Source organism: Corella eumyota, chromosome 1, assembly GCF_963082875.1.
Source record: "Corella eumyota chromosome 1, kaCorEumy4.1, whole genome shotgun sequence".
NCBI lineage: Eukaryota > Metazoa > Chordata > Ascidiacea > Phlebobranchia > Corellidae > Corella > Corella eumyota.
In genome coordinates this window covers 12,681,782-12,691,648 of record NC_137490.1, presented here as the reverse complement: position 1 = coordinate 12,691,648, position 9,867 = coordinate 12,681,782, and positions in this window count along the sequence as shown.

The window sequence follows — 9,867 nt, the reverse complement described above, 5'->3', positions numbered from 1 at the left end:
AACAAGCATTTAAATAAAATAAACAAACAAAAATTATTTTTTAAACATGTATTTTAATTACTAATATCATAAAATACATTATATTAAATTTTAAATGCTTAATATCAAACTTTAATTTTTAATAAACAAACAAGAATTTAAATAGAATAAACAAACAAAAATTAAATTTTTAATCCATTTTCGAGTTATTAATATAATGATATATAACTGACCAAAATTTGAAAACCTAATAACGATCTCTAAATTTTAATAAACAAACACCTATTAATTACTAATTAATAATATTTAAATTATCAAAATAGGAGGATATTTTTGGCTAATAATATTGCATACAAATTAAAAAAAAAAAACTTTTAAATTAAAAAATAATTGTTCTGTTGGAACCGCAGGTCTTATTATAATGTTTACATAATATTTTTCGAAAATATTAATATTCATAAAAGTTACGACACTTTTATTAAAAATTGACCAAATCTCAAAACTTAAAATTTTATATTTAATTAGACGCGCATTGGCTTGTGTTAGAACCGCACAGGTCCAATTACCGTGTTTACAAAATATTTTCGAAAATATTAATATTCATAAAAGTTATAATACTTTTATTAAAAATTTATGAAATCTCAAAACCTAAAATTTTGTATTTTATTAGACGCGCATTGGCCTAACTAACATTCAAGATAAAACATTTCGCGAAAATTTTCAGTAAAACAAAAGTTTGAGGTAATTTTTATTTTGGGTTTAATTAGGTCACGTGATATTTTTGGCCAATGATATTGCATACAAATTTTTTGAAAAAAAATAAAAAATTTTAAATCGAAAAATAATTGTTGTGTTAGAACCGCACAGGTCCGATTACCGTGTTTACATAATATTTTCAAAAATATTAATATTCATAAAAGTTATGATACTTTTATTAAAAATTTATGAAATCTCAAAACCTAAAATTTTGTATTTTATTAGACGCGCATTGGCCTTACTAACATTCAAGATCAAACATTTCGCGAAAATTTTCAGTAAAACAAAAGTTTGAGATAATTTTTATTTTGGTTTTCATTAGGTCACGTGATATTTTTGGCCAATGATATTGCATACAAATTTTTCGAAAAAAATTAAAAATTTTAAATCGAAAAATAATTGCTGTGTTAGAACCGCACAGGTCCAATTACCGTGTTTACAAAATATTTTTCGAAAATATTAATATTCATAAAATTTATAAAACTTTTATTAAAAATTTATGAAATCTCAAAACCTAAAATTTTGTATTTTATTAGACGCGCATTGGCCTAACTAACATTCAAGATAAAACATTTTGCGAAAATTTTCAGTAAAACAAAAATACAAATTTTTTGAAAAAAATTAAAAATTTGCACAGGTCCAATTACCGTGTTTACAAAATATTTTTCGAAAATATTAATATTTACAAAAGTTATGAAACTTTTATTAAAAATTTATGAAATCTCAAAACCTAAAATTTTGTATTTTATTAGACGTGCATTGGCCTAACTAACATTTAAGATAAAACATTTTGCGAAAATTTTCAGTAAAACAAAAGTTTGAGGTAATTTTTATTTTGGGTTTAATTAGGTCACGTGATATTTTTGGCCAATGATATTGCATACAAATTTAAAAAAAATAAATAAAAAATTTTAAATCAAAAAATAATTGTTGTGTTAGAACAGCACAGGTCCAATTACCGTGTTTACAAAATATTTTTCGAAAATATTAATATTCATAAAAGTTATGAAACTTTTATTAAAAATTTATGAATTTTCAAAATCTAAAATTTTATATTTAATTAGGCGCGCATTGGCCTAACTAACATTCAAGATAAAACATTTTGCAAAAATTTTGAGTAGAACAAAAGTTTGAGACAATTTTTATTTTGGGTTTAATTAGGTCACGTGATATTTTCGGCCAATGAGATTGCATACAAATTTTTTGAAAAAAAATAAAAAATTTTAAATCGAAAAATAATTGTTGTGTTAGAACCGCACAGGTCCAATTACCGTGTTTACAAAATATTTTTCGAAAATATTAATATTCATAAAAGTTATAAAACTTTTAATAAAAATTTATGAAATCTCAAAACCTAAAATTTTGTATTTTATTAGACGCGCATTGGCCTAACTAACATTCAAGATAAAACATTTTGCGAAAATTTTCAGTAAAACAAAAATTTGAGGTAATTTTTATTTTGGTTTTCATTAGGTCACGTGATATTTTTGGCCAATGATATTGCATACAAATTTTTTGAAAAAAAATAAAAAATTTTAAATCGAAAAAAAATTGTTGTGTTAGAACCGCACAAGTCCAATTACCGTGTATACAAAATATTTTTCGAAAATATTAATATTCATAAAAGTTATGAAACTTTTATTAAAAAATTTATGAAATCTTAAAACCTAAAATTTTGTATTTTATTAGACGCGTATTGGCCTAACTAACATTTAAGATAAAACATTTCGCGAAAATTTTCAGTAAAACAAAAGTTTGAGGTAATTTTTATTTTGGTTTTCATTAGGTCACGTGATATTTTTGGCCAATGATATTGCATACAAATTTTTTGAAAAAAAATAAAAAATTTTAAATCGAAAAATAATTGTTGTGTTAGAACCGCACAGGTCCGATTACCGTGTTAACATAATATTTTCAAAAATATTAATATTCATAAAAGTTATGATACTTTTATTAAAAATTTATGAAATCTCAAAACCTAAAATTTTGTATTTTATTAGACGCGCATTGGCCTTACTAACATTCAAGATAAAACATTTCGCAAAAATTTTTAGTAAAACAAAAGTTTGAGGTAATTTTTATTTTGGGTTTAATTAGGTCACGTGATATTTTTGGCTAATGATATTGCATACAAATTTTTTGAAAAAAAATAAAAAATTTTAAATCGAAAAATAATTGTTGTGTTAGAACCGCACAGGTCCGATTACCGTGTTTACATAATATTTTCAAAAATATTAATATTCATAAAAGTTATGATACTTTTATTAAAAATTTATGAAATCTCAAAACCTAAAATTTTGTATTTTATTAGACGCGCATTGGCCTTACTAACATTCAAGATCAAACATTTCGCGAAAATTTTCAGTAAAACAAAAGTTTGAGATAATTTTTATTTTGGTTTTCATTAGGTCACGTGATATTTTTGGCCAATGATATTGCATACAAATTTTTCGAAAAAAATTAAAAATTTTAAATCGAAAAATAATTGCTGTGTTAGAATCGCACAGGTCCAATTACCGTGTTTACAAAATATTTTTCGAAAATATTAATATTCATAAAATTTATAAAACTTTTATTAAAAATTTATGAAATCTCAAAACCTAAAATTTTGTATTTTATTAGACGCGCATTGGCCTAACTAACATTCAAGATAAAACATTTTGCGAAAATTTTCAGTAAAACAAAAATACAAATTTTTTGAAAAAAATTAAAAATTTGCACAGGTCCAATTACCGTGTTTACAAAATATTTTTCGAAAATATTAATATTTACAAAAGTTATGAAACTTTTATTAAAAATTTATGAAATCTCAAAACCTAAAATTTTGTATTTTATTAGACGTGCATTGGCCTAACTAACATTTAAGATAAAACATTTTGCGAAAATTTTCAGTAAAACAAAAGTTTGAGGTAATTTTTATTTTGGGTTTAATTAGGTCACGTGATATTTTTGGCCAATGATATTGCATACAAATTTAAAAAAAATAAATAAAAAATTTTAAATCAAAAAATAATTGTTGTGTTAGAACAGCACAGGTCCAATTACCGTGTTTACAAAATATTTTTCGAAAATATTAATATTCATAAAAGTTATGAAACTTTTATTAAAAATTTATGAATTTTCAAAATCTAAAATTTTATATTTAATTAGGCGCGCATTGGCCTAACTAACATTCAAGATAAAACATTTTTCAAAAATTTTGAGTAGAACAAAAGTTTGAGACAATTTTTATTTTGGGTTTAATTAGGTCACGTGATATTTTTGGCCAATGAGATTGCATACAAATTTTTTGAAAAAAAATAAAAAATTTTAAATCGAAAAATAATTGTTGTGTTAGAACCGCACAGGTCCAATTACCGTGTTTACAAAATATTTTTCGAAAATATTAATATTCATAAAAGTTATAAAACTTTTAATAAAAATTTATGAAATCTCAAAACCTAAAATTTTGTATTTTATTAGACGCGCATTGGCCTAACTAACATTCAAGATAAAACATTTTGCGAAAATTTTCAGTAAAACAAAAATTTGAGGTAATTTTTATTTTGGTTTTCATTAGGTCACGTGATATTTTTGGCCAATGATATTGCATACAAATTTTTTGAAAAAAAATAAAAAATTTTAAATCGAAAAAAAATTGTTGTGTTAGAACCGCACAAGTCCAATTACCGTGTATACAAAATATTTTTCGAAAATATTAATATTCATAAAAGTTATGAAACTTTTATTAAAAAATTTATGAAATCTTAAAACCTAAAATTTTGTATTTTATTAGACGCGTATTGGCCTAACTAACATTTAAGATAAAACATTTCGCGAAAATTTTTAGTAAAACAAAAGTTTGAGGTAATTTTTATTTTGGGTTTAATTAGGTCACGTGATATTTTTGGCTAATGATATTGCATACAAATTTTTTGAAAAAAAATAAAAAATTTTAAATCGAAAAATAATTGTTGTGTTAGAACCGCACAGGTCCGATTACCGTGTTTACATAATATTTTCAAAAATATTAATATTCATAAAAGTTATGATACTTTTATTAAAAATTTATGAAATCTCAAAACCTAAAATTTTGTATTTTATTAGACGCGCATTGGCCTTACTAACATTCAAGATCAAACATTTCGCGAAAATTTTCAGTAAAACAAAAGTTTGAGATAATTTTTATTTTGGTTTTCATTAGGTCACGTGATATTTTTGGCCAATGATATTGCATACAAATTTTTCGAAAAAAATTAAAAATTTTAAATCGAAAAATAATTGCTGTGTTAGAACCGCACAGGTCCAATTACCGTGTTTACAAAATATTTTTCGAAAATATTAATATTCATAAAATTTATAAAACTTTTATTAAAAATTTATGAAATCTCAAAACCTAAAATTTTGTATTTTATTAGACGCGCATTGGCCTAACTAACATTCAAGATAAAACATTTTGCGAAAATTTTCAGTAAAACAAAAATACAAATTTTTTGAAAAAAATTAAAAATTTGCACAGGTCCAATTACCGTGTTTACAAAATATTTTTCGAAAATATTAATATTTACAAAAGTTATGAAACTTTTATTAAAAATTTATGAAATCTCAAAACCTAAAATTTTGTATTTTATTAGACGTGCATTGGCCTAACTAACATTTAAGATAAAACATTTTGCGAAAATTTTCAGTAAAACAAAAGTTTGAGGTAATTTTTATTTTGGGTTTAATTAGGTCACGTGATATTTTTGGCCAATGATATTGCATACAAATTTAAAAAAAATAAATAAAAAATTTTAAATCAAAAAATAATTGTTGTGTTAGAACAGCACAGGTCCAATTACCGTGTTTACAAAATATTTTTCGAAAATATTAATATTCATAAAAGTTATGAAACTTTTATTAAAAATTTATGAATTTTCAAAATCTAAAATTTTATATTTAATTAGGCGCGCATTGGCCTAACTAACATTCAAGATAAAACATTTTGCAAAAATTTTGAGTAGAACAAAAGTTTGAGACAATTTTTATTTTGGGTTTAATTAGGTCACGTGATATTTTTGGCCAATGAGATTGCATACAAATTTTTTGAAAAAAAATAAAAAATTTTAAATCGAAAAATAATTGTTGTGTTAGAACCGCACAGGTCCAATTACCGTGTTTACAAAATATTTTTCGAAAATATTAATATTCATAAAAGTTATAAAATTTTAATAAAAATTTATGAAATCTCAAAACCTAAAATTTTGTATTTTATTAGACGCGCATTGGCCTAACTAACATTCAAGATAAAACATTTTGCGAAAATTTTGAGTAAAACAAAAATTTGAGGTAATTTTTATTTTGGTTTTCATTAGGTCACGTGATATTTTTGGCCAATGATATTGCATACAAATTTTTTGAAAAAAAATAAAAAATTTTAAATCGAAAAAAAATTGTTGTGTTAGAACCGCACAAGTCCAATTACCGTGTATACAAAATATTTTTCGAAAATATTAATATTCATAAAAGTTATGAAACTTTTATTAAAAAATTTATGAAATCTTAAAACCTAAAATTTTGTATTTTATTAGACGCGTATTGGCCTAACTAACATTCAAGATAAAACATTTCGCGAAAATTTTCAGTAAAACAAAAGTTTGAGGTAATTTTTATTTTGGTTTTCATTAGGTCACGTGATATTTTTGGCCAATGATATTGCATACAAATTTTTTGAAAAAAAATAAAAAATTTTAAATCGAAAAATAATTGTTGTGTTAGAACCGCACAGGTCCGATTACCGTGTTTACATAATATTTTCAAAAATATTAATATTCATAAAAGTTATGATACTTTTATTAAAAATTTATGAAATCTCAAAACCTAAAATTTTGTATTTTATTAGACGCGCATTGGCCTTACTAACATTCAAGATAAAACATTTCGCAAAAATTTTTAGTAAAACAAAAGTTTGAGGTAATTTTTATTTTGGGTTTAATTAGGTCACGTGATATTTTTGGCTAATGATATTGCATACAAATTTAAAAAAAAAAAAAAAAATTTTAAATCGAAAAATAATTGTTGTGTAAGAACCGCACAGGTCCAATTACCGTGTTTACAAAATATTTTACAAAAATATTAATATTCATAAAAGTTATGAAACTTTTATTAAAAATTTATGAAATCTCAAAACCTAAAATTTTGTATTTTATTAGACGCGCATTGTCCTAACTAACATTTAAGATAAAACATTTCGCAAAAATTTTTAGTAAAACAAAAGTTTGAGGTAATTTTTATTTTGGGTTTAATTAGGTCACGTGATATTATTGGCTAATGATATTGCATACAAATTTAAAAAAAAAAAAAAAAATTTTAAATCGAAAAATAATTGTTGTGTAAGAACCGCACAGGTCCAATTACCCTGTTTACAAAATATTTTACAAAAATATTAATATTCATAAAAGTTATGAAACTTTTATTAAAAATTTATGAAATCTCAAAACCTAAAATTTTGTATTTTATTAGACGCGCATTGGCCTAACTAACATTCAAGATAAAACATTTCGCGAAAATTTTCAGTAAAACAAAAGTTTGAGGAAATTTTTATTTTGGGTTTAATTAGGTCACGTGATATTTTTGGCTAATGATATTGCATACAAATTTTTTGAAAAAAAATAAAAAATTTTAAATCGAAAAATAATTGTTGTGTTAGAACCGCACAGGTCCAATTACCGTGTTTACATAATATTTTTCAAAAATACTAATATTCATAAAAGTTATGACACTTTTATTAAAAATTTATGAAATCTCAAAACCTAAAATTTTGTATTTTATTAGACGCGCATTGGCCTAACTAACATTCAAGATAAAACATTTTGCGAAAATTTTCAGTAAAACAAAAGTTTGAGATAATTTTTATTTTGGGTTTAATTAGGTCACGTGATATTTTTGGCTAATGATATTGCATACAAATTTTTTGAAAAAAAATTAAAAATTTTAAATCGAAAAATAATTGTTGTGTTAGAACCGCACAGGTCCAATTACAGTGTTTACAAAATATTTTACAAAAATATTAATATTCATAAAAGTTATGAAACTTTTACTAAAAATTTTTGAAATTTCAAAACCTAAAATTTTGTATTTTATTAGACGCGCATTGGCCTAACTAACATTTAAGATAAAACATTTCGCGAAAATTTTCAGTAAAACAAAAGTTTGAGGAAATTTTTATTTTGGGTTTAATTAGGTCACGTGAAATTTTTGGCTAATGATATTGCATACAAATTTTTTGAAAAAAAATTAAAAATTTTAAATCGAAAAATAATTGTTGTATTAGAACCGCACAGGTCCAATTACCGTGTTTACAAAATATTTTTCGAAAATATTAATATTCATAAAAGTTATGAAACTTTTATTAAAAATTTATGAAATCTCAAAACCTAAAATTTTGTATTTTATTAGACGCGCATTGGCCTAACTAACATTCAAGATAAAACATTTCGCGAAAATTTTCAGTAAAACAAAAGTTTGAGGTAATTTTTATTTTGGTTTTCATTTGGTCACGTGATATTTTTGGCCAATGATATTGCATACAAATTTTTGGAAAAAAAAAAAAAAATTTTAAATCGAAAAATAATTGTTGTGTTAGAACCGCACAGGTCCAATTACCGTGTTTACATAATATTTTTCAAAAATATTAATATTCATAAAAGTTATGAAACTTTTACTAAAAATTTATGAAATTTCAAAACCTAAAATTTTGTATTTTATTAGACGCGCATTGGCCTAACTAACATTTAAGATAAAACATTTCGCGAAAATTTTCAGTAAAACAAAAGTTTGAGGAAATTTTTATTTTGGGTTTAATTAGGTCACGTGAAATTTTTGGCTAATTGATATTGCATACAAATTTTTTGAAAAAAAATTAAAAATTTTAAATCGAAAAATAATTGTTGTATTAGAACCGCACAGGTCCAATTACCGTGTTTACAAAATATTTTTCGAAAATATTAATATTCATAAAAGTTATGAAACTTTTATTAAAAATTTATGAAATCTCAAAACCTAAAATTTTGTATTTTATTAGACGCGCATTGGCCTAACTAACATTCAAGATAAAACATTTCGCGAAAATTTTCAGTAAAACAAAAGTTTGAGGTAATTTTTATTTTGGTTTTCATTTGGTCACGTGATATTTTTGGCCAATGATATTGCATACAAATTTTTGGAAAAAAAATAAAAAATTTTAAATCGAAAAATAATTGTTGTGTTAGAACCGCACATGTCCAATTACCGTGTTTACATAATATTTTTCAAAAATACTAATATTCATAAAAGTTATGACACTTTTATTAAAAATTTATGAAATCTCAAAACCTAAAATTTTGTATTTTATTAGACGCGCATTGGCCTAACTAACATTCAAGATAAAACATTTTGCGAAAATTTTCAGTAAAACAAAAGTTTGAGATAATTTTTATTTTGGGTTTAATTAGGTCACGTGATATTTTTGGCCAATGATATTGCATACAAATTTTTTGAAAAAAAATAAAAAATTTTAAATCGAAAAATAATTGTTGTGTTAGAACCGCACAGGTTCAATTACCGTGTTTACATAATATTTTACAAAAATATTAATATTCATAAAAGTTATGAAACTTTTATTAAAAATTTATGAAATCTCAAAACCTAAAATTTTGTATTTTATTAGACGCGCATTGGCCTAACTAACATTTAAGATAAAACATTTCGCGAAAATTTTCAGTAAAACAAAAGTTTGAGGAAATTTTTATTTTGGGTTTAATTAGGTCACGTGAAATTTTTGGCTAATGATATTGCATACAAATTTTTTAAAAAAAAATTAAAAATTTTAAATCGAAAAATAATTGTTGTGTTAAAACCGCACAGGTCCAATTACCGTGTTTACAAAATATTTTTCAAAAATACTAATATTCATAAAAGTTATGACACTTTTATTAAAAATTTATGAAATCTCAAAACCTAAAATTTTGTATTTTATTAGACGCGCATTGGCCTAACTAACATTCAAGATAAAACATTTTGCGAAAATTTTCAGTAAAACAAAAGTTTGAGATAATTTTTATTTTGGGTTTAATTAGGTCACGTGATATTTTTGGCCAATGATATTGCATACAAATTTTTTGAAAAAAAATAAAA